Source organism: Ornithodoros turicata, chromosome 3 (genome assembly GCF_037126465.1).
Source record: "Ornithodoros turicata isolate Travis chromosome 3, ASM3712646v1, whole genome shotgun sequence".
NCBI classification, from domain to species: Eukaryota; Metazoa; Arthropoda; class Arachnida; order Ixodida; family Argasidae; genus Ornithodoros; species Ornithodoros turicata.
The window spans coordinates 70,395,646-70,423,369 of NC_088203.1; the positions used below are offsets into that span (position 1 = coordinate 70,395,646).

The window sequence follows — 27,724 nt, forward strand, 5'->3', positions numbered from 1 at the left end:
TCACACTCACTCACCGGCTGCTGAGCTCTCGACTCGCTCACTCACCGCAGGCTCACCTCTAGGCTCACTCCCTCACTTTCAGCTCAACTCACCATTTGTGCTGTTTTGAGTTATTTCCTCACTCATGCTCACGTTATTGCGTTCCACGAAGAATGAATGAGATGTTGCGTCGCCCACGAACTATAGCGCTGAGAATGCAGTGGGTTTACACGGGGTGTATGCGCCATGGCCCATGCATTGAGCGTGGCACGCTACAGTCCTCCTTCGTCAGTGAAGACGCAGGAAGGCAGCCATTCAGAAAGCGCATGGAGCTAACAGGGGAACGCGTCGCCCGCCTGTGGCATTCGTACCCTCATACAGACATACCTACCTTGGCAGTTTTGATTTTCGTCATTCAAGTTCACTCGCTGCCCGGCCAATAATCGGCTGACTCATCCAAGTTTCACTGATCGCCCTCTCGGCTCGTTCACTCACCGTCCGCTCAGCTCTCGGCTCGCTGACGCACGCGCAGTTCATTGGTCGGATTGAGCGTGAGTGAGCATGAGTGAGTTTTGCCGAGGTCTGCTGCGCGGTGCACCGTGAAGGCAGGGCATCCGTGTATGCCGCCATAGACGCAGACGCTGTGGCCTTTAGTTAGAGTGAGTGGACCTCACGTCGTAGATTTTGGCCCTTGTGCACATGTGTTTTTGTGGCCCTCGCTTTCATGTCTGCTTTCAAGCAGACATGAAAGCAAGGCTGTGTGATGCATCGAAATTGTCACGTATCCCGCATGCAAGTGCATTCATGAGAAACCTCCAGGTCTGCTGAAACGGGCTTCCTGGCAACGCAGAATAGCCTGCACGGCGTGGCATTTTTTTAAAAATATTATTCTTATTATTTGTGGGGCGCTTCGCGACCTCCCTCGGAGCGTGTCGCGACCCACAGTTTGGAAACCACTTATTATTGCCAGCCAGCTCTACCGGCACCGTCCTAGCGTGAGGCAACGAACATCTGCCCGCTGGGAAATTCCATCATCACCGGTCTGGACTGATGTGGAGGAAGACCATCTCCTCCACATTTGATGACCCGAACGAGCAAGAACACGGTACCTAACGCCGTCGAGACCGTTGCACGGCTCCGGCATTATTGGACTGATATGTAAGGGACGGGTGCAGCCGCGATATTGTAGTGCTACGGTTCCGTCCTCCCGGAACGTTCGCTCCGGAGAAGAAAGACTGCAAGCTCTACAAGATTCGGTTCCAGGCCTCGGTTCAGGTAGAAAGAGTCACGAACGATGCGGAAAAATTTTGACTTCTGTTTTCGTCCTTCCTCAGCCTGGACATATTCAAGCGACTCTACAACCTGTTGCTGTCTCAGAGCGTACATCAGAGAGGAACCTTGATTCAAGGACATTACGAGCAAGCTGTCTGAGCACTTCACTCCCAAATGCTTCAAAGAGTTTGAGAGGTATAAGCACTTCTCCGCGCATCAGCAAGATGGTGAGCCGGTGAAGGATATTGTTCAGCGCTTGTCAACGATTATCGGCTGTTGAATCGGCATATGAGTCGAAAACGGACGTCAGAGCACATTGCTTTATAACTGCATTCATCGTGGGACTACGTGACTTCGCATTCGTGCCCGACTCGTCCTGGAGAAGAATCTGACTTTGGACACAGCGATTCGGTTGGCTGAAAGTTGTTTAGCCGCGGAGGCTGAATCGAAGCACCTGTATGCTGGTATACGGACGTCCACAGGATGACTTCCAGGACTGCCAGCAAGGAGCCTTGTTTCAGGTGTCTTCGAGCTTACTGGTCTTTCTTCGCAGCCACATCGAAAGCCGAAAGGATTGCAAGCTTGCTCCGCGTCGTGTACTCCCCCTGCATGTAATCAGCCGCCCCAGGTACTCCCCTGGCTGTACACAGAGTCATCATCATGAAAAATGTCAGCGGCAACATCAACAGACGTCGTAAGCTCGAACTTTCCTGCGACTTCACCCAACCTCCCTCCATCTGCAGAGTCATCGACACCCTCTGACGCTCTTGTCTAGACAGGGGAGTACCTGAAGCGGCCTAGCTGCCCCAGCCACAGACGACGACGATGAGGATGTGCCTCTGCTGCTGCGCGCCACTGCGGCTGCTGCATACACCTGCCAGCCGTTCTACCGGGACCGTCCTAACGTGAGGCCACGAACATCTGCCCGCTGGGGCATTCCATCACCGCCGGGCAGGAAGAACACCATCTCCTCTACAATAAGACGCTTTCTCTTTATCTATTCCGCCGCCCATCTCCTGGATTCTCGTTAGATTCACCCTCGACCAAGATCTATTTTTGTTTGTCCTCTTTCCTGGAGTAAAAAATCGTCATGATTACATAGTGAATAAACCCCGAGACTAGAGAGACGACTAAGAACGAACACACACAGACGAAGTCTCAATGATTCGTCAAAGTTGTCATGATTGGTCGAGGAATTTGAGAGGAAAAAATGCACACTCGGTGTAGGTGACTCCTGAAAAGGGCGCAAACTTCTGCACTTTCTTTCAAGGGTGCCGCCCGGTGTTCGAAGCCTTCGGTTGCAAAGTGTTTGGATTTTCTTTTTCTTCTCCGAAATGACTGGGGATGAAAAACGAGGAATCTCGGCTCGGTTGTTTTGACGATAATGTTGCTTTATTCAAAATATGTGCAAGGGCAAAGCACTGCATTCTACAGTCATCGTCAACCTAAAAACGGAATTTAGGGTGATTTTTTTCTCTACAATCCCAAACTTCGCGGTCACACCCCCACCGGCGCACTCCGCCACTATGCTCAGCCGCTATGCGGGAAGCGGTCTTACAGGATGTGAATTCAATGGGAGACAGCGTTTATGCCAATTAACAGCAAAACAGAATAAAATTTTTAAGATGTCATCGTCTAATAGAGAACAACACCACGTAAAGAACCCCTAGAGACATGAAAGGCGCTAGTAGAATATAAACCTAGTGCACCCTGGCCAAATGAATTTTAATGCATTGCGCCTATGGGGACTCCGTCGATTTTTGCACAGCGCCCATGTTTAGACTACGATTTTTCGACAAAGACAGTCAAATTCTGGAAATGTCATCGCCTATTCTTGTTCAGTACGTCCTGCAGGCCACATACCAACCGCGGCACGATGTGTGAGTGTTAATCCTCATGCACCCAGGGCCTTCAAAGTTGCGACTCAGACAGGGTTCCCCTCCTAGGCGCTCGACGGACTAAGTCCCAGTATTATCGTAATACGCATGCGCTGAGACTGTACGGCCGGTCTGAAGGAGTTCGAAAGGCGAACGGTCATTTTTTCCAGAACTCGAAAGGGGTGACAGAATAGACAACTTTATGTTGAGTAAGTAATATACAAATGATACCGTTTTGTATTTTATATCGTTTTTATATTAAACTATACAACTTGATAAAACTGTCCACTTCGAGTGCCGTTTTGGAAGTGATTTTGTCAAACGCGACCTTTCAGGGTGCAACAGAGCAAGATACGGGGTTCAAACCCAGTGATCTTACTTTCACATAGTATCCATATTACATAATCAGCTTAGGCTATCTTTATTATCATCGTTATATCAAAATATTATTAAAAAATTAATATTATCAAATTATTATTAAATTAAATATTATTTTTATGTCAAATGATATTAAGCCCCGAAGTTGACGAAATTGGCCACTTGGCCATTTAGAGTGCCGTTTAGGAAGCGATTTTGTCAGACGCGACCTCTCAGGATGCAACAGGGGAACAAGATACGGGGTTCAAACCCGGTGATCTTACTTTCACATATACATATTCCAAAATTAGCTTAGGACATTTTTAATATTATTGTTATATCAAATGTTATTAAGCCCCGAAGTTGACGAAATTGGCCATTTGGCCATTTCGAGTGCCGTTTTCGAAGCGATTTTGTCAGACGCGACCTCCAAGGATGCGACAGGGGAACAAGATACGGGGTTCAAACCCCGTGATCTTACTTTCAGATATACAAATTACAAAATCAGCTTTGGACATCTTTAATATTATTGTTATATCAAAATATATTAAGCCCCGAAGTTGATGAAATTGGCCATTTGGCCATTTCGAGTGCCGTTTTGGAAGCGATTTTGTCAAACACGACCTCTCATGCTGCAACAGGGGAACAAGATACGGGGTTCAAACCCCGTGATCTTACTTTCAGATATACAAGTTACAAAATCAGCTTTGGACATTTTTAATATTATTGTTATATCAAAATATATTAAGCCCCGAAGTTGACGAAATTGGCCACTTGGCCATTTCGAGTGCCGTTTTCGAAGCGATTTTGTCAAACACGACCTCTCAGGCTGCAACAGGGGAACAAGATACGGGGTTCAAACCCCGTGATCTTACTTTCACATATACATATTCCAAAATTAGCTTAGGACATTTTTAATATTATTGTTATATCAAAATATATTAAGCCCCGAAGTTGACGAAATTGGCCAAATGGCCATTTCGAGTGCCGTTTTGGAAGCGATTTTGTCAAACACGACCTCTCAGGCTGCAACAGGGGAACAAGATACGGGGTTCAAACACCGTGATCTTACTTTCAGATATACAAATTACAAAATCAGCTTTGGACATTTTTAATATTATTGTTATATCAAAATATATTAAGCCCCGAAGTTGACGAAATTGGCCACTTGGCCATTTAGAGTGCCGTTTAGGAAGCGATTTTGTCAGACGCGACCTCTCAGGATGCAACAGGGGAACAAGATACGGGGTTCAAACCCGGTGATCTTACTTTCACATATACATATTCCAAAATTAGCTTAGGACATTTTTAATATTATTGTTATATCAAATGTTATTAAGCCCCGAACTTGACGAAATTGGCCATTTGGCCATTTCGAGTGCCGTTTTGGAAGCGATTTTGTCAGACGCGACCTCTCAGCATGCAACAGGGGAACAAGATACGGGGTTCAAACCCCGTGATCTTACTTTCACATATACATATTCCAAAATTAGCTCAGGACATTTTTAATATTATTGTTATATCAAATGTTATTAAGCCCCGAAGTTGACGAAATTGGTCATTTGGCCATTTCGAGTGCCGTTTTCGAAGCGATTTTGTCAGAAGCGACCTCTCAGGATGCAACAGGGGAACAAGATACGGGGTTCAAACGCGGTGATCTTACTTTCACATATACATATTCCAAAATTAGCTTAGGACATTTTTAATATTATTGTTATATCAAATGTTATTAAGCCCCGAAGTTGACGAAATTGGCCATTTGGCCATTTCGAGTGCCGTTTTGGAAGCGATTTTGTCAGACGCGACCTCTCAGCATGCAACAGGGGAACAAGATACGGGGTTCAAACCCCGTGATCTTACTTTCACATATACATATTCCAAAATTAGCTTAGGACATTTTTAATATTATTGTATTATCAAATGTTATTAAGCCCCGAAGTTGACGAAATTGGTCATTTGGCCATTTCGAGTGCCGTTTTGGAAGCGATTTTGTCAGACGCGACCTCTCAGCATGCAACAGGGGAACAAGATACGGGGTTCAAACCCCGTGATCTTACTTTCACATATACATATTCCAAAATTAGCTTAGGACATTTTTAATATTATTGTTATATCAAATGTTATTAAGCCCCGAAGTTGACGAAATTGGTCATTTGGCCATTTCGAGTGCCGTTTTGGAAGCGATTTTGTCAGACGCGACCTCTCAGCATGCAACAGGGGAACAAGATACGGGGTTCAAACCCCGTGATCTTACTTTCACATATACATATTCCAAAATTAGCTTAGGACATTTTTAATATTATTGTATTATCAAATGTTATTAAGCCCCGAAGTTGACGAAATTGGCCATTTGGCCATTTCGAGTGCCGTTTTGGAAGCGATTTTGTCAGACGCGACCTCTCAGGATGCAACAGGGGAACAAGATACGGGGTTCAAACCCCGTGATCTTACTTTCACATATACATATTCCAAAATTAGCTTAGGACATTTTTAATATTATTGTTATATCAAATGTGTTAATCAAAATATGTTGTTATATCAAATGTTATTAAGCCCCGAATTGACGAAATTGGCCATTTCGAGTGCCGTTTTGGAAGCGATTTTGTCAAACACGACCTCTCAGGCTGCAACAGGGGAACAAGATACGGGGTTCAAACCCCGTGATCTTACTTTCAGATATACAAATTACAAAATCAGCTTTGGACATTTTTAATATTATTGTTATATCAAATGTTATTAAGCCCCGAAGTTGACGAAATTGGCCATTTGGCCATTTCGAGTGCCGTTTTGGAAGCGATTTTGTCAGACGCGACCTCTCAGGATGCAACAGGGGAACAAGATACGGGGTTCAAACCCCGTGATCTTACTTTCACATATACATATTCCAAAATTAGCTTAGGACATTTTTAATATTATTGTTATATCAAATGTTATTAAGCCCCGAAGTTGACGAAATTGGCCATTTGGCCATTTCGAGTGCCGTTTTGGAAGCGATTTTGTCAGACGCGACCTCTCAGGATGCAACAGGGGAACAAGATACGGGGTTCAAACCCCGTGATCTTACTTTCACATAGTATCCATATTACATAATCAGCTTAGGCTATCTTTATTATCATCGTTATATCAAATTATATCAAGCTCGGAACTTGATGAAATTGGCCATTTGGCCATTTCGAGGGCCGTTTTGGTAGCGATTTTGTCAAACGCGACCTCTCAGGGTGCAAGAGGGGAAGATACGGGGTTCTAACCACATGATCTTACTTTCACATATACATATTACAAAATCAGCTTAGGACATCTTTAATATTATTTTTATGTCAAATGATATTAAGCCCCGAAGTTGACGAAATTGGCCATTTGGCCATTTCGAGTGCCGTTTTGGAAGCGATTTTGTCAGACGCGACCTCTCAGGATGCAACAGGGGAACAAGATACGGGGTTCAAACCCCGTGATCTTACTTTCACATATACATATTCCAAAATTAGCTTAGGACATTTTTAATATTATTGTTATATCAAATGTTATTAAGCCCCGAAGTTGACGAAATTGGCCATTTGGCCATTTCGAGTGCCGTTTTGGAAGCGATTTTGTCAGACGCGACCTCTCATGCTGCAACAGGGGAACAAGATACGGGGTTCAAACCCCGTGATCTTACTTTCAGATATACAAATTACAAAATCAGCTTTGGACATTTTTAATATTATTGTTATATCAAAATATATTAAGCCCCGAAGTTGACGAAATTGGCCATTTGGCCATTTCGAGTGCCGTTTTGGAAGTGATTTTGTCAAACACGACCTCTCAGGCTGCAACAGGGGAACAAGATACGGGGTTCAAACCCCTTGATCTTACTTTCACATATACATATTCCAAAATTAGCTTAGGACATTTTTAATATTATTGTTATATCAAAATATATTAAGCCCCGAAGTTGACGAAATTGGCCAAATGGCCATTTCGAGTGCCGTTTTGGAAGCGATTTTGTCAAACACGACCTCTCAGGCTGCAACAGGGGAACAAGATACGGGGTTCAAACACCGTGATCTTACTTTCAGATATACAAATTACAAAATCAGCTTTGGACATTTTTAATATTATTGTTATATCAAAATATATTAAGTCCCGAAGTTGACGAAATTGGCCATTTGGCCATTTCGAGTGCCGTTTTGGAAGCGATTTTGTCAAACACGACCTCTCAGGCTGCAACAGGGGAACAAGATACGGGGTTCAAACCCCGTGATCTTACTTTCAGATATACAAATCACAAAATCAGCTTTGGACATTTTTAATATTATTGTTATATCAAAATATATTAAGCCCCGAAGTTGACGAAATTGGCCATTTGGCCATTTCGAGTGCCGTTTTGGAAGCGATTTTGTCAAACACGACCTCTCAGGATGCAACAGGGGAACAAGATACGGGGTTCAAACCCCGTGATCTTACTTTCACATATACATATTACAAAATCAGCTTAGGACATCTTTAATATTATTTTTATGTCAAATGATATTAAGCCCCGAAGTTGACGAAATTGGCCACTTGGCCATTTAGAGTGCCGTTTTGGAAGCGATTTTGTCAGACGCGACCTCTCAGGATGCAACAGGGGAACAAGATACGGGGTTCAAACCCCGTGATCTTACTTTCACATATACATATTCCAAAATTAGCTTAGGACAATTTTAATATTATTGTTATATCAAATGTTATGAAGCCCCGAAGTTGACGAAATTGGCCATTTGGCCATTTCGAGTGCCGTTTTGGAAGCGATTTTCTCAGACGCGACCTCTCAGGATGCAACAGGGGAACAAGATACGGGGTTCAAACCCCGTGATCTTACTTTCACATATACATATTCCAAAATTAGCTTAGGACAATTTTAATATTATTGTTATATCAAATGTTATTAAGCCCCGAAGTTGACGAAATTGGCCATTTGGCCATTTCGAGTGCCGTTTTGGAAGCGATTTTGTCAAACACGACCTCTCAGGCTGCAACAGGGGAACAAGATACGGGGTTCAAACCCCGTGATCTTACTTTCAGATATACAAATTACAAAATCAGCTTTGGACATTTTTAATATTACTGTTATATCGAAATATATTAAGCCCCGAAGTTGACGAAATTGGCCATTTGGCCATTTCGAGTGCCGTTTTGGAAGCGATTTTGTCAAACACGACCTCTCAGCCTGCAACAGGGGAACAAGATACGGGGTTCAAACCCCGTGATCTTACTTTCAGATATACAAATTACAAAATCAGCTTTGGACATTTTTAATATTACTGTTATATCGAAATATATTAAGCCCCGAAGTTGACGAAATTGGCCATTTGGCCATTTCGAGGGCCGTTTTGGAAGCGATTTTGTCAAACGCGACCTCTCAGGGTGCAAGAGGGGAAGATACGGGGTTCTAACCACATGATCTTACTTTCACATATACATATTACAAAATCAGCTTAGGACATCTTTAATATTATTTTTATGTCAAATGATATTAAGCCCCGAAGTTGACGAAATTGGCCATTTGGCCATTTCGAGTGCCGTTTTGGAAGCGATTTTGTCAGACGCGACCTCTCAGGATGCAACAGGGGAACAAGATACGGGGTTCAAACCCCGTGATCTTACTTTCACATATACATATTCCAAAATTAGCTCAGGACATTTTTAATATTATTGTTATATCAAATGTTATTAAGCCCCGAAGTTGACGAAATTGGCCATTTGGCCATTTCGAGTGCCGTTTTGGAAGCGATTTTGTCAGACGCGACCTCTCATGCTGCAACAGGGGAACAAGATACGGGGTTCAAACCCCGTGATCTTACTTTCAGATATACAAATTACAAAATCAGCTTTGGACATTTTTAATATTATTGTTATATCAAAATATATTAAGCCCCGAAGTTGACGAAATTGGCCATTTGGCCATTTCGAGTGCCGTTTTGGAAGTGATTTTGTCAAACACGACCTCTCAGGCTGCAACAGGGGAACAAGATACGGGGTTCAAACCCCGTGATCTTACTTTCACATATACATATTCCAAAATTAGCTTAGGACATTTTTAATATTATTGTTATATCAAAATATATTAAGCCCCGAAGTTGACGAAATTGGCCAAATGGCCATTTCGAGTGCCGTTTTGGAAGCGATTTTGTCAAACACGACCTCTCAGGCTGCAACAGGGGAACAAGATACGGGGTTCAAACCCCGTGATCTTACTTTCAGATATACAAATCACAAAATCAGCTTTGGACATTTTTAATAATATTGTTATATCAAAATATATTAAGCCCCGAAGTTGACGAAATTGGCCATTTGGCCATTTCGAGTGCCGTTTTGGAAGCGATTTTGTCAAACACGACCTCTCAGGATGCAACAGGGGAACAAGATACGGGGTTCAAACCCCGTGATCTTACTTTCACACATACATATTACAAAATCAGCTTAGGACATCTTTAATATTATTTTTATGTCAAATGATATTAAGCCCCGAAGTTGACGAAATTGGCCACTTGGCCATTTAGAGTGCCGTTTTGGAAGCGATTTTGTCAGACGCGACCTCTCAGGATGCAACAGGGGAACAAGATACGAGGTTCAAACCCCGTGATCTTACTTTCACATATACATATTCCAAAATTAGCTCAGGACATTTTTAATATTATTGTTATATCAAATGTTATTAAGCCCCGAAGTTGACGAAATTGGCCATTTGGCCATTTCGAGTGCCGTTTTGGAAGCGATTTTGTCAGACGCGACCTCTCATGCTGCAACAGGGGAACAAGATACGGGGTTCAAACCCCGTGATCTTACTTTCAGATATACAAATTACAAAATCAGCTTTGGACATTTTTAATATTATTGTTATATCAAAATATATTAAGCCCCGAAGTTGACGAAATTGGCCATTTGGCCATTTCGAGTGCCGTTTTGGAAGTGATTTTGTCAAACACGACCTCTCAGGCTGCAACAGGGGAACAAGATACGGGGTTCAAACCCCGTGATCTTACTTTCACATATACATATTCCAAAATTAGCTTAGGACATTTTTAATATTATTGTTATATCAAAATATATTAAGCCCCGAAGTTGACGAAATTGGCCAAATGGCCATTTCGAGTGCCGTTTTGGAAGCGATTTTGTCAAACACGACCTCTCAGGCTGCAACAGGGGAACAAGATACGGGGTTCAAACCCCGTGATCTTACTTTCAGATATACAAATCACAAAATCAGCTTTGGACATTTTTAATAATATTGTTATATCAAAATATATTAAGCCCCGAAGTTGACGAAATTGGCCATTTGGCCATTTCGAGTGCCGTTTTGGAAGCGATTTTGTCAAACACGACCTCTCAGGATGCAACAGGGGAACAAGATACGGGGTTCAAACCCCGTGATCTTACTTTCACACATACATATTACAAAATCAGCTTAGGACATCTTTAATATTATTTTTATGTCAAATGATATTAAGCCCCGAAGTTGACGAAATTGGCCACTTGGCCATTTAGAGTGCCGTTTTGGAAGCGATTTTGTCAGACGCGACCTCTCAGGATGCAACAGGGGAACAAGATACGAGGTTCAAACCCCGTGATCTTACTTTCACATATACATATTCCAAAATTAGCTTAGGACAATCTTAATATTATTGTTATATCAAATGTTATTAAGCCCCGAAGTTGACGAAATTGGCCATTTGGCCATTTCGAGTGCCGTTTTGGAAGCGATTTTCTCAGACGCGACCTCTCAGGATGCAACAGGGGAACAAGATACGGGGTTCAAACCCCGTGATCTTACTTTCACATATACATATTCCAAAATTAGCTTAGGACAATTTTAATATTATTGTTATATCAAATGTTATTAAGCCCCGAAGTTGACGAAATTGGCCATTTGGCCATTTCGAGTGCCGTTTTGGAAGCGATTTTGTCAAACACGACCTCTCAGGCTGCAACAGGGGAACAAGATACGGGGTTCAAACCCCGTGATCTTACTTTCAGATATACAAATTACAATTACAAAATCAGCTTTGGACATTTTTAATATTACTGTTATATCGAAATATATTAAGCCCCGAAGTTGACGAAATTGGCCATTTGGCCATTTCGAGGGCCGTTTTGGAAGCGATTTTGTCAAACGCGACCTCTCAGGGTGCAAGAGGGGAAGATACGGGGTTCTAACCACATGATCTTACTTTCACATATACATATTACAAAATCAGCTTAGGACATCTTTAATATTATTTTTATGTCAAATGATATTAAGCCCCGAAGTTGACGAAATTGGCCATTTGGCCATTTCGAGTGCCGTTTTGGAAGCGATTTTGTCAGACGCGACCTCTCAGGATGCAACAGGGGAACAAGATACGGGGTTCAAACCCCGTGATCTTACTTTCACATATACATATTCCAAAATTAGCTTAGGACATTTTTAATATTATTGTTATATCAAATGTTATTAAGCCCCGAAGTTGACGAAATTGGCCATTTGGCCATTTCGAGTGCCGTTTTGGAAGCGATTTTGTCAGACGCGACCTCTCAGGATGCAACAGGGGAACAAGATACGGGGTTCAAACCCCGTGATCTTACTTTCACATTTCCAAAATTAGCTTAGAACATTTTTAATATTATTGTTATATCAAATGTGTTAATCAAAATATGTTGTTATATCAAATGTTATTAAGCCCCGAAGTTGACGAAATTGGCCATTTGGCCATTTCGAGTGCCGTTTTGGAAGCGATTTTGTCAAACACGACCTCTCGGGCTGCAACAGGGGAACAAGATACGGGGTTCAAACCCCGTGATCTTACTTTCAGATATACAAATTACAAAATCAGCTTTGGACATCTTTAATATTATTGTTATATCAAAATATATTAAGCCCCGAAGTTGATGAAATTGGCCATTTGGCCATTTCGAGTGCCGTTTTGGAAGCGATTTTGTCAGACGCGACCTCTCAGGATGCAACAGGGGAACAAGATACGGGGTTCAAACCCCGTGATCTTACTTTCAGATATACAAATTACAAAATCAGCTTTGGACACCTTTAATATTATTGTTATATCAAAATATATTAAGCCCCGAAGTTGATGAAATTGGCCATTTGGCCATTTCGAGTGCCGTTTTGGAAGCGATTTTGTCAAACACGACCTCTCAGGCTGCAACAGGGGAACAAGATACGGGGTTCAAACCCCGTGATCTTACTTTCACATATACATATTCCAAAATTAGCTTAGGACATTTTTAATATTATTGTTATATCAAAATATATTAAGCCCCGAAGTTGACGAAATTGGCCATTTGGCCATTTCGAGTGCCGTTTTGGAAGCGATTTTGTCAAACACGACCTCTCAGGCTGCAACAGGGGAACAAGATACGGGGTTCAAACCCCGTGATCTTACTTTCACATATACATATTCCAAAATTAGCTTAGGACATTTTTAATATTATTGTTATATCAAAATATATTAAGCCCCGAAGTTGACGAAATTGGCCATTTGGCCATTTCGAGTGCCGTTTTGGAAGCGATTTTGTCAAACACGACCTCTCAGGCTGCAACAGTGGAACAAGATACGGGGTTCAAACCCCGTGATCTTACTTTCAGATATACAAATTACAAAATCAGCTTTGGACATTTTTAATATTATTGTTATATCAAAATATATTAAGCCCCGAAGTTGACGAAATTGGCCATTTGGCCATTTCGAGTGCCGTTTTGGAAGCGATTTTGTCAAACACGACCTCTCAGGATGCAACAGGGGAACAAGATACGGGGTTCAAACCCCGTGATCTTACTTTCACATATACATATTACAAAATCAGCTTAGGACATCTTTAATATTATTTTTATGTCAAATGATATTAAGCCCCGAAGTTGACGAAATTGGCCACTTGGCCATTTAGAGTGCCGTTTTGGAAGCGATTTTGTCAGACGCGACCTCTCAGGATGCAACAGGGGAACAAGATACGGGGTTCAAACCCCGTGATCTTACTTTCACATATACATATTCCAAAATTAGCTTAGGACAATTTTAATATTATTGTTATATCAAATGTTATGAAGCCCCGAAGTTGACGAAATTGGCCATTTGGCCATTTCGAGTGCCGTTTTGGAAGCGATTTTCTCAGACGCGACCTCTCAGGATGCAACAGGGGAACAAGATACGGGGTTCAAACCCCGTGATCTTACTTTCACATATACATATTCCAAAATTAGCTTAGGACAATTTTAATATTATTGTTATATCAAATGTTATTAAGCCCCGAAGTTGACGAAATTGGCCATTTGGCCATTTCGAGTGCCGTTTTGGAAGCGATTTTGTCAAACACGACCTCTCAGGCTGCAACAGGGGAACAAGATACGGGGTTCAAACCCCGTGATCTTACTTTCAGATATACAAATTACAAAATCAGCTTTGGACATTTTTAATATTACTGTTATATCGAAATATATTAAGCCCCGAAGTTGACGAAATTGGCCATTTGGCCATTTCGAGTGCCGTTTTGGAAGCGATTTTGTCAAACACGACCTCTCAGCCTGCAACAGGGGAACAAGATACGGGGTTCAAACCCCGTGATCTTACTTTCAGATATACAAATTACAAAATCAGCTTTGGACATTTTTAATATTACTGTTATATCGAAATATATTAAGCCCCGAAGTTGACGAAATTGGCCATTTGGCCATTTCGAGGGCCGTTTTGGAAGCGATTTTGTCAAACGCGACCTCTCAGGGTGCAAGAGGGGAAGATACGGGGTTCTAACCACATGATCTTACTTTCACATATACATATTACAAAATCAGCTTAGGACATCTTTAATATTATTTTTATGTCAAATGATATTAAGCCCCGAAGTTGACGAAATTGGCCATTTGGCCATTTCGAGTGCCGTTTTGGAAGCGATTTTGTCAGACGCGACCTCTCAGGATGCAACAGGGGAACAAGATACGGGGTTCAAACCCCGTGATCTTACTTTCACATATACATATTCCAAAATTAGCTCAGGACATTTTTAATATTATTGTTATATCAAATGTTATTAAGCCCCGAAGTTGACGAAATTGGCCATTTGGCCATTTCGAGTGCCGTTTTGGAAGCGATTTTGTCAGACGCGACCTCTCATGCTGCAACAGGGGAACAAGATACGGGGTTCAAACCCCGTGATCTTACTTTCAGATATACAAATTACAAAATCAGCTTTGGACATTTTTAATATTATTGTTATATCAAAATATATTAAGCCCCGAAGTTGACGAAATTGGCCATTTGGCCATTTCGAGTGCCGTTTTGGAAGTGATTTTGTCAAACACGACCTCTCAGGCTGCAACAGGGGAACAAGATACGGGGTTCAAACCCCGTGATCTTACTTTCACATATACATATTCCAAAATTAGCTTAGGACATTTTTAATATTATTGTTATATCAAAATATATTAAGCCCCGAAGTTGACGAAATTGGCCAAATGGCCATTTCGAGTGCCGTTTTGGAAGCGATTTTGTCAAACACGACCTCTCAGGCTGCAACAGGGGAACAAGATACGGGGTTCAAACCCCGTGATCTTACTTTCAGATATACAAATCACAAAATCAGCTTTGGACATTTTTAATAATATTGTTATATCAAAATATATTAAGCCCCGAAGTTGACGAAATTGGCCATTTGGCCATTTCGAGTGCCGTTTTGGAAGCGATTTTGTCAAACACGACCTCTCAGGATGCAACAGGGGAACAAGATACGGGGTTCAAACCCCGTGATCTTACTTTCACACATACATATTACAAAATCAGCTTAGGACATCTTTAATATTATTTTTATGTCAAATGATATTAAGCCCCGAAGTTGACGAAATTGGCCACTTGGCCATTTAGAGTGCCGTTTTGGAAGCGATTTTGTCAGACGCGACCTCTCAGGATGCAACAGGGGAACAAGATACGAGGTTCAAACCCCGTGATCTTACTTTCACATATACATATTCCAAAATTAGCTCAGGACATTTTTAATATTATTGTTATATCAAATGTTATTAAGCCCCGAAGTTGACGAAATTGGCCATTTGGCCATTTCGAGTGCCGTTTTGGAAGCGATTTTGTCAGACGCGACCTCTCATGCTGCAACAGGGGAACAAGATACGGGGTTCAAACCCCGTGATCTTACTTTCAGATATACAAATTACAAAATCAGCTTTGGACATTTTTAATATTATTGTTATATCAAAATATATTAAGCCCCGAAGTTGACGAAATTGGCCATTTGGCCATTTCGAGTGCCGTTTTGGAAGTGATTTTGTCAAACACGACCTCTCAGGCTGCAACAGGGGAACAAGATACGGGGTTCAAACCCCGTGATCTTACTTTCACATATACATATTCCAAAATTAGCTTAGGACATTTTTAATATTATTGTTATATCAAAATATATTAAGCCCCGAAGTTGACGAAATTGGCCAAATGGCCATTTCGAGTGCCGTTTTGGAAGCGATTTTGTCAAACACGACCTCTCAGGCTGCAACAGGGGAACAAGATACGGGGTTCAAACCCCGTGATCTTACTTTCAGATATACAAATCACAAAATCAGCTTTGGACATTTTTAATAATATTGTTATATCAAAATATATTAAGCCCCGAAGTTGACGAAATTGGCCATTTGGCCATTTCGAGTGCCGTTTTGGAAGCGATTTTGTCAAACACGACCTCTCAGGATGCAACAGGGGAACAAGATACGGGGTTCAAACCCCGTGATCTTACTTTCACACATACATATTACAAAATCAGCTTAGGACATCTTTAATATTATTTTTATGTCAAATGATATTAAGCCCCGAAGTTGACGAAATTGGCCACTTGGCCATTTAGAGTGCCGTTTTGGAAGCGATTTTGTCAGACGCGACCTCTCAGGATGCAACAGGGGAACAAGATACGAGGTTCAAACCCCGTGATCTTACTTTCACATATACATATTCCAAAATTAGCTTAGGACAATCTTAATATTATTGTTATATCAAATGTTATTAAGCCCCGAAGTTGACGAAATTGGCCATTTGGCCATTTCGAGTGCCGTTTTGGAAGCGATTTTCTCAGACGCGACCTCTCAGGATGCAACAGGGGAACAAGATACGGGGTTCAAACCCCGTGATCTTACTTTCACATATACATATTCCAAAATTAGCTTAGGACAATTTTAATATTATTGTTATATCAAATGTTATTAAGCCCCGAAGTTGACGAAATTGGCCATTTGGCCATTTCGAGTGCCGTTTTGGAAGCGATTTTGTCAAACACGACCTCTCAGGCTGCAACAGGGGAACAAGATACGGGGTTCAAACCCCGTGATCTTACTTTCAGATATACAAATTACAATTACAAAATCAGCTTTGGACATTTTTAATATTACTGTTATATCGAAATATATTAAGCCCCGAAGTTGACGAAATTGGCCATTTGGCCATTTCGAGGGCCGTTTTGGAAGCGATTTTGTCAAACGCGACCTCTCAGGGTGCAAGAGGGGAAGATACGGGGTTCTAACCACATGATCTTACTTTCACATATACATATTACAAAATCAGCTTAGGACATCTTTAATATTATTTTTATGTCAAATGATATTAAGCCCCGAAGTTGACGAAATTGGCCATTTGGCCATTTCGAGTGCCGTTTTGGAAGCGATTTTGTCAGACGCGACCTCTCAGGATGCAACAGGGGAACAAGATACGGGGTTCAAACCCCGTGATCTTACTTTCACATATACATATTCCAAAATTAGCTTAGGACATTTTTAATATTATTGTTATATCAAATGTTATTAAGCCCCGAAGTTGACGAAATTGGCCATTTGGCCATTTCGAGTGCCGTTTTGGAAGCGATTTTGTCAGACGCGACCTCTCAGGATGCAACAGGGGAACAAGATACGGGGTTCAAACCCCGTGATCTTACTTTCACATTTCCAAAATTAGCTTAGAACATTTTTAATATTATTGTTATATCAAATGTGTTAATCAAAATATGTTGTTATATCAAATGTTATTAAGCCCCGAAGTTGACGAAATTGGCCATTTGGCCATTTCGAGTGCCGTTTTGGAAGCGATTTTGTCAAACACGACCTCTCGGGCTGCAACAGGGGAACAAGATACGGGGTTCAAACCCCGTGATCTTACTTTCAGATATACAAATTACAAAATCAGCTTTGGACATCTTTAATATTATTGTTATATCAAAATATATTAAGCCCCGAAGTTGATGAAATTGGCCATTTGGCCATTTCGAGTGCCGTTTTGGAAGCGATTTTGTCAGACGCGACCTCTCAGGATGCAACAGGGGAACAAGATACGGGGTTCAAACCCCGTGATCTTACTTTCAGATATACAAATTACAAAATCAGCTTTGGACACCTTTAATATTATTGTTATATCAAAATATATTAAGCCCCGAAGTTGATGAAATTGGCCATTTGGCCATTTCGAGTGCCGTTTTGGAAGCGATTTTGTCAAACACGACCTCTCAGGCTGCAACAGGGGAACAAGATACGGGGTTCAAACCCCGTGATCTTACTTTCACATATACATATTCCAAAATTAGCTTAGGACATTTTTAATATTATTGTTATATCAAAATATATTAAGCCCCGAAGTTGACGAAATTGGCCATTTGGCCATTTCGAGTGCCGTTTTGGAAGCGATTTTGTCAAACACGACCTCTCAGGCTGCAACAGGGGAACAAGATACGGGGTTCAAACCCCGTGATCTTACTTTCACATATACATATTCCAAAATTAGCTTAGGACATTTTTAATATTATTGTTATATCAAAATATATTAAGCCCCGAAGTTGACGAAATTGGCCATTTGGCCATTTCGAGTGCCGTTTTGGAAGCGATTTTGTCAAACACGACCTCTCAGGCTGCAACAGTGGAACAAGATACGGGGTTCAAACCCCGTGATCTTACTTTCAGATATACAAATTACAAAATCAGCTTTGGACATTTTTAATATTATTGTTATATCAAAATATATTAAGCCCCGAAGTTGATGAAATTGGCCATTTGGCCATTTCGAGTGCCGTTTTGGAAGCGATTTTGTCAAACACGACCTCTCAGGCTGCAACAGGGGAACAAGATACGGGGTTCAAACCCCGTGATCTTACTTTCACATATACATATTCCAAAATTAGCTTAGGACATTTTTAATATTATTGTTATATCAAAATATATTAAGCCCCGAAGTTGACGAAATTGGCCATTTGGCCATTTCGAGTGCCGTTTTGGAAGCGATTTTGTCAAACACGACCTCCCAGGCTGCAACAGGGGAACAATATACGGGGTTCAAACCCCGTGATCTTACTTTCACATATACATATTCCAAAATTAGCTTAGGACATTTTTAATATTATTGTTATATCAAAATATATTAAGCCCCGAAGTTGACGAAATTGGCCATTTGGCCATTTCGAGTGCCGTTTTGGAAGCGATTTTGTCAAACACGACCTCTCAGGCTGCAACAGTGGAACAAGATACGGGGTTCAAACCCCGTGATCTTACTTTCAGATATACAAATTACAAAATCAGCTTTGGACATCTTTAATATTATTGTTATATCAAAGTTATATCAAAGCCCCGAAGTTGATGAAATCGGCCATCTGGCCCTTTCGAGTGCCATTTTGGAAGCGATTTTGTAAAACGCGACCTCTTAGGGTGCAAAAGGGGAAAATGGTACGGGACTCAAACTCCGAAATCCGGATTTCATGTATACATTCTGTAAAACCAGCTTAAGATATTTTTTATATTATTTTTATATGAGCTCATATTAAGCCCCAAATTTGATTGGTACAATCCCGTACCATAAACAATATACGGATAAATACAATAAAATCAATCAAATAAAATCCTATAGTGACCCGTGTTCCGGATATATAACGGAAACGAAATTGAGAAGTTGGTATCAGAAACTGGTAACGGAAACAAAAATATAGCAGTAACGAAAATGGAAATTGTAACGAAACTATACGTCAGTTACTCTTCCCTGCTTCCAAGTACTACTTTACTCCTTATTGATAGACGACAATCCCAGAGAGCTTAATGCTGCTTTGAACTATGGGAACTAGCTTATAAGACAGGAGCAGAAGGTCTCCAAACTGTTTCGATCTCTCCTCTCTCGGCCTATACGAGGTGTGAAGGTCAGCGAAAACGAAACGTCAAGGACTGTTCTCCTTTCCTCATGATCCGCGAGATGATGCCGAGCTTACGCATCGCAGAAGTGCGCAAGCGAGTTACTTGCGTGTGGAAAGTCAAGTGTCAAGATGAAGGCCCAAGTCTTTTATGGACGATTCACGTCTAATATGAACAGAGTCGAGGGAGTAAGTATAGTGACATGGATGCGGCTGTCTTAGAAATGTTCAGGTTAAGCAAATTGTTTGAGCACCAACGACGGATCCGTGAAATGTCATCTTGCAGAGCGATACAGTCGTGACTCTTATCAATGACTCGAAATAACTCAGCATATTGTAGGACGTGACAGTTTCGTACACAGGTTGGCAAGTCGTTAGCAAACACGTTAAATAGTAATGGTCCCAGGGTAGATCCCTGGGGCATACCAGATGTCATGTAGTACGGATGAGAATATTCATCTTTGTATCGAACAATGTTATACCGGCCGCAAAGATAGCAAGAAAACCATTTGCAGAGTTCAAGTGAGACACCATAAAGTGACAATGATGAACTGCTTGCCGTAGCCACGCTCAGGCAGGCAACGGCTATCGCGGGGGGTCGTGCGTCCTGGGCCGACTTTACAGGAAATTCTGTCAATATTTGTCTTAAAAGTGTCTGAGGAAAACCCCACTAAGACAGCACAGCTGGAACCAACCCGGGTCACCTCCCAGTCTCGGCGTGGAATGCCATCATCGTAGCCACTAAAGCACGAGGGCTAGATCTACCAGAGAGATACAAAAAAAGCGCGTATAAGCCAGTACAGGCCAAGTAAGTGATTTCTTCCGTACAGGAAGCTTCGTGTCGCTGTTTAAATGCTTTTCCTCTCAGGTACCAGAGTATGCGTGTTTTCAGTTATTATACGACGAATGAAAGACGAAAGGACAAGAAAGTGCGCACGCCTCGTTTCAGATTTTCACTTATTTATTGCTGGCATAGAGAATTTGCATTTCTTCGTGGCTTCTTTTTAGAATTCCCGCCGTATGCCAGAAAAATATTTCGGGAGGGGTTCAACGGAGACTCTACATGGGGAAGGAGGATTTCACTCTCGTTTCCCTCTCCCAAATGCACTACCAAAGGTAAGATTTCGGGGGTTGAACCTGAACCCCCCCCCCCCTCCTCATGGCTACGCCACTGAGCACAGCCGATTGTTTGTGCGCGCAAATTATGTTAAATGTTATGCTAAAATTATGTTAAATGCGCAGTGTTAAAACGCGAATTATTCCGTTCCGTTTGTTTCATTTTATATCCGTGAGTAAGCAAGGAACTGGCCATGCCGTACAACGTGCAAGCACTTGTCAATGAAAAGCATTACCCCTTTCTCAATTGTTCTCACCACAGAAGAGTGAGACGTGAAGACGTGAAGACATTTTTAATGTGATACCCTCGTACCAATGATTCCGGGTACAAATGTTATAGAGAGCGCTTAATATTTTTAATTTGCTACCAAAATTACGGTAAAACGGCTCGGGGCGACGTCTGGTGGGAAGTAATTCCTAATTCGTCAAGCAACAGTAATCTATGTTCCCGAGCCCGAGTGATCTGCTGATAGTAATGGCTACGTAGCCAACTTCTTTCGTTTTAGGCCCAGTGTTGTCCGCATGCAATGCAGTTTTCTGCCGTACCTCACGTGCAGTGCGAGGTTGCTGAGCACTACGCCACGGTGTTGCGCGTAATTTTCAATTTAAATTTTCTAAAAGACTATTAGTGTAATTGGGACGAAAATTGGGATGTAAGCGTATACTGAGGGCTCAGGCTAACGAATAGAGAAATTTTCCCATATTTTCCCATGGAAAATTTCCCATAGAGCGTCGGTGGTGATGCACTGCTTGTTGCCTAGGAGGCAGAGCTACTATGTCGGAGCAAATGACAATGGCAGACTGTACTTGCTCATCCGCTTTGAAAACCGATACGATCGTGCTACCACGGAGCGCCAGTGCGAGGCTGTGCTTGAGCTGTGTGAACCGGCTCTGTACGCCCACGGCACTGTCCGTCACGGAACTCTCCAGGGAGTGGAAAGAGTGGGTTACTGTGGAAGAGCAAAGCAGCGGAGCCGAAACCCTGTATAAAAAAAACGATCCAGAAGAAGAAGAAAGGCAATTCGTCGTCTTCCTTTTAATCACATACCGGCACGAAGATGCATTTTGCTCAATAACAGCATCGGGGTCCGCGAAGCTAAACTTTTCTTTAGTTCGTCACGGGCGATAAATATACATCACTTGCTTCGTCACGACCGCCCGAGCGAAGGCCAATCACAACGTTTCGAACTTAAATGCGCCAACTTAGAAAAAGAAAGGAACGTTGAGTTCATCAAGATGATCACTATGTGAAGAGGATGTTCTAACCAAATGTAAATCACATATAGTACTTATATTTTTCTCATTTTATAATTTATTATTTGTTTTTCTCGAGACAGGAAGATGGAGAGAAAGATTAACGTCGCGTGTTTAGTTGGGCGCTATGCCCCCCCCCCCCTTACATGTGCATTCATTTTATCTCAGATATTCCGTGGTACAGGGCAGTACATTAGGTTCAGTGGCTACGCCGGACAATGTGTTGGTCTGAAGGGAGTTACTGGTGAACGCTCGAAGTCTTTAAAGGTCAGGGGAGAGGACCGGTGTTTCATAGAGTCATGGGCTATGTCGTAGCGAGCACTGGCACAGAGCGAGAAGGACAGAATGCACCAAGAAGATATCGCGGAAAAATAGCGAGACTATTTATAACAGTCTCTGTTTTTTTTTTCTTCTTTTTCGCTTTGCGTTTTATTTAACAGTGAATTCTTGGTAGCATCTCGAAATAGCCAGTTAATTTCCTTAGTATTTAGCACCTTACTCAGTTACTTTCTTGCCTGGTACCCAGTAACTTCAATATTCCTTTATTAACTGTACAAGCCTTGTTCTTGCTTACTGGAATCTGGAGAAAAGAATGTTGTCCCAAAGCATCATAATTCCGTGTCGTGCGTATAGGTATAGTTTGTGGATATTGCGCAACTGACGATACATTTTCGGCGTTTAAGCGATTTTACTGAACGTACACTTTTACGTAATTTCCCAGCGCATAATAAGTAATAATGAGGGTCCGAATTATAATAAATATAGTCCTTCTCTCGCAAAGAGTTTATTGTGATTCGGTAAAGAAAAAAATACGAGGATGTGAGTCGTAACGACGTCGAACTGGCTACCCCAAGACTCCCTCCTCTCTTATGTGCGTTCTTTCGCTTCTGATTCCAATGTCTGAGACGAACTTTACAGTTCCACGGTCCATGCAAATAAAACGTCAGCGAGTCAAAAATGTACGATTCCAAAAAAGATAAAAATCGAATAAACGAGCGCAAAAAAGAAAAAAGAAAAAACTCGATCTACAAAAAAATAACAAAAATTCAAGTATTAAAGTATGTACTCGGTATGGCACGCGATATTATGCAGCAATTTAGCCAAGAACCCGTTAGGATTTGAAGAGGGAGAAGCCCCGTTGAGCCGCCGCTTCTGGGCGCGTTTCTTCAATGAAGATGCCATTTTTTAATTCTCCGCTATTCGACGCGCCTTTCGAGAGGAAAGAGAGAAGGCATAAAATTTGGCGGGCGAAGGTGTCTATGCCGTTGGTGTATATGGGCAGCGATTATCTGTCGTGAGGAACGGGGCGCCCGGACGCCGCCGGTGGGGGAATCCGGCGACGTCTAGGCGGCCGTCCTTCACCGTTTGTACACGGCCAGATACATGAGGAGAACCTCTCGTATTCATTGTCCTCCTCCTCCTCTCTCATCCGTGCTAATCGGGTTTTTTATTTTTTTCTCTCCTTTCCCTTTGGTTTGTGTCCGAGTGGCAGCCCTCCTTCGCCTGCGGTGAATGACGCAATATGAGCATCTAGGAAAAAAACGTTCGTTCAATGTGCTTTGTAGTGTACTTTTTATTATATACAGTGGTCGCATCATGTTTGTGATGACGGTAGGGCAGAAATTCGCTGAAATCCATATTTAAAAAATCTCGTTTCTCGGCGTCAAGGACGGGGTCGGGGATATTCCCGTTGGGGGGGGGGGGGGGGGCATATATTTATTAGACCAAAGGAGAAAAAAAAGAAGGGGATAGGTCAACCAAACGGGACGTCGGCTTGCTATTCCGCAAAGAAAAAAGAAAAAAAGAAGTGAAAGAAGAATAAATTACATAAAAAAGAAAAGAAAAGCATTAGGAAATAAAGGATAAACTAACAAACGGTGAAAGAAGGATGAGATAGATTCCCAGGATTTTCATCTTGGGGGGAGGGGGCGCCCATATCCGCTGCCTTTCTGGTCGGTATGTTGGGGGTTGTATGCTTTTTGGGGGTGCTAGGGGGTGCTGGGAGAGTCCCTGGGTGAACTTTTCTTCCCATCTCCGCCGCTGGTATACAAGTCCAGCAGAATTAGCACATTTTACACGTACCCGCATAGCCGAATTCGCCGACAACGCGTGATATGGGGGACCGTCGTAACCCGCGGTACCTAATATGGAAGGGTCTAAGTACTATGTGTGAAACTGGAACGTTTCGGGGGATTGCGTGTGCGGCTTCACAAATTACGTGCGAAGTAAATAGGGATCCAATCCATCGTAAATATTATGTATTCGAAACCAAGGGGTACACCGGCAGCACAACAAACAAAATAGTTTAGAAACAGTTAGAAAGCAAATGACGTTTCGGGCACATAAGAGAAAATATCGAATGAAAAATATGGAATTGGGAATGAAAAAGCCTGACAATCAGCCGTTCCTTATTTATTAAAGAGAAGAGCGTAGCAGTCCGGAACGTAACAATGATGATGATGATAGCATTATTAAAAAAAGTGGAGATGGTGAGCCCGCTCACTGTGGGACATGCTACTCCAGGTCTGGTAAAGAAAAAAAGAAACTTCTAAAAAGACGAGATATCTGCTATGCTCTTAACGAAGGTGATGAGTGAGCGCTGTGCACCGTGACGATGAATTGCAGGCCATTCGCCCAGCGCTTTCATGACGTCAAAGTATCGGCTATCAAGACGGTCCAGAGATCTCTGAAGTTGCAAACGTGCAGGGTAACAATGTTTTATTAACTGTTTTCAACTGTTTTTATTGGTTGTGGTGCCGGTGTGCTTCTTGTCTTCGGAACAATGTATGTCCACCCCCCAGCTTTTGGAACATTTTCAGCACTGTGAATTTTGAAAAGCAAAAGTGGGAGGCTGGTGTGTGGGACGAACCACCTATCGTGCTCCCGTACTGCACAAGGTGCTTGGTCGGTAAAGCCCTTATTCCTACCATAATGGCGGCGGTGTTTGTTGGATGTACGACGTGGTGACGGCAGAGCGCCCCACGGGCGGGCCTAGTCATTCTCTGACGGACTCGAAACCGGGCCGCGCCTCATTTCGGAATGTCCGAAAAACAGAGGCTCTAACTCAAAGTACCAAGTACTCGCACGGAGCACCTGCGTTTTTTCGTTGACAGTTTATAAATTCTGTGATACGATGAACAAAAATAGCGGAGAACGGATAACAACAATAGTAAAGATGGTTCAAATGAAAGCGATTCCTCGGCTTATTATACTAGGGTTCGTGGTTTTCGGCATTTTCCGAAAAATGCCGGAAAACACCCCCGGAATGATTTTTTTCAGATTCCGAATATTCCGAAAACATACGAATTTCTCGTATCCTGACAGCTGCCATTCCTGGAACCGCAAAGGGAAATCCCCTTGGAACCTCCCTTTGTCGACTATTTCTCGTGCGTGGCATTATCTTCAGGCTGTTCCCTTGTTTCGTTGTGCGTAAGCGCTTATAGGAGGATGACCTCAGCTCTGTTGCTGAATCTCGTATGGATGATATAAAGCGCGAGTTTTTCGAATATGCTGCATGCCCTGCCCCTCAGGTAGTTATATATCTCATTCAGTTTTGGACGACCCGTTCCAGCACATGGCCTTTGTTATTCCTGTTTCTAACGCTAATGTTGAGCGCGCGTTCTCTAAACTGCGTGTTATTAATCGCAAGGAGCGAGCCGCTATGACAGATGCGAGCACGATGATGTACGCTTGCATCTATTACAACAAGAGGTAGTCTCATTGTTTGCTGGTTTGGGACAGGCAATAAAAGACATTGTTAATGAAACCATGAATCAATTCACTTCTTTTCGGTTCGTTGTTACTTGGCCCGCAAAATAGGCTCTCCTTCACGCGAAATAAATAGATGCCCGTATTCGGGCATTTATTTTTTGGGCGGAATATAGATGCCGAAAAAATCCGATTTGTAGTCTCCAATATAAATGCCGATAAGCACCCCCCGAAATGGGTTGAAAATAAATGCCGAAGACCACAAACCCTACTTATTACCAAACCGAAATATCGATGTTATACACCGCATTCAGACGTTCAGCATTCATGGCAGCATTCTGCTCAATGAGCGGAAGTCATCCTCATATCATCGTCATCATGTACCTCTTTCTCTCTCTCAGACGTTAACCGAAATGTACAGACACACAAGTGCTGTTTCACAGAGTGACGTTCCTTAGTATACACCGTATCTGCTAATTACGAGGGCAAACATCGTTATCTATGAAGTGAGTGAGATTATTTACGGCGTACCAGTGTACAACAGTGTTCCGCAAAACAGAAGTGATACAAGAAGAAGTCATTCATTACTGACATTGAATCGCGCCTTCTTCGACCTGGGGAACGGACAACAGCATGGGCGGAAGCTCACGGTTCACAAAACCACGTGAGACACCGATCCCGACCCGAAAACCGGGAAGAAGGGATTTATCTCCCTATGTGTAAAGGTGTCATATACAAATTACTTCACAAAACAAAGGTGGGGAAATCTCGATACAAGCGATGGCTTACTTTTGCAGACAGAGTAATTATAGTTAACTTCTTCTAATTTGCGCGTTATTTTATTTTGTAGGAACATACATACGGCGGCTTTTCGCCGGCTTTCGGGACAAAACGGAGAAAGTTACATAAAACGTCCAACAGAAAAATAGCTGGCCGCAGATTCCCAGGGGTAATGATCCAAACTTGTAACCGTTAAGGAAACGCGATATCGCTGAGCTTTGTTGACGCGTCAACTAGACAGCCAATAAAGACCCTGTAGCAGCGTGCAAAGATTATTCCAATAATTCTCGCGTTCGACTTTTCTGCTTTGTTTTTCTTTGTTCGCGTATCGCGTATAAATTTTCCAAATATATATCTTCGAGTCCAGCGCTCGCTATCTAGCAAGTATTCAGCTTTACTTTCAGAACGCACAAGTTTGACTCTGCCCCCCCCCCCCCATCAGGTGCTGTCAACTTCATCAAAATTAGTACGAGCGAATTTATTACGAAGCGTTCTCAGAGACGACTCATCGAATTGTTCGGTTTGTGCAACAGTGGAGGATAGTGAACATATTATAATGCATTGTACTAGGAATGCGTCTCAAAGAGCTACTCTGAAAGCTACACTTGCTCGACTAGACAGCAGGGTCTTCAAGACAGTGAAGGTGTTGGGACTTTGGGCACCGAACACTTGTGAAATTTGTTCAGAGCTGTGGGATGGACACAACCTTTTAGGATTCTCTGTGCATGATCTTGGGATAATTGTGAATAGTGGACTTCTAGTGAACATATGAATAGTGGACTTCTCATTCGCGAACATGTGAATAGAGAACTTGCGAGTAGAGCACGTGAGAAGTATTTTTTTTTCCCCGTTAGAAGGGGGGGGGGTGAGAATTTTTGTTAGGAGTAGCAGGAGACGAGTTCAATTTCTCCTCTGTTTATGCTTTTCGTTACAAACAAACAAACGAACGAAGCGCTCTGATATCGGCGGAGAAAATCGTAGCGCAGAAATTTACTCACTTTCCCTATCAAGTTCGAAAACCATTAACCACCAATGGCAACGGAGACAGGTTCTCTATGTGACCGAAAGGCTTCGTATTAGAGCACTGCACGGGCCGCATTCTTAGGCCCGGGCCCAGCTCGAGTCCTGCCTTGACTTACCCGGCCGAGCCCGCCCCTATTGCTCCCTACCAGGCTCGAGTCCGGGCCGTGCTCGAAGAATTTCTACGTTTCACGGCCGGGGCCCTGACCCAG

The 27,724-nt window shown here is 42.4% G+C and overlaps 1 protein-coding gene across 3 annotated transcripts in view; it reads right to left on the bottom strand.

The window, feature by feature from the left end:
- Positions 1-27,724, bottom strand: part of LOC135388585 (A disintegrin and metalloproteinase with thrombospondin motifs 7-like) — a 143,678-nt gene that overhangs the window by 111,928 nt on the left and 4,026 nt on the right. The gene's annotated exons all lie outside the window — the stretch shown is intronic.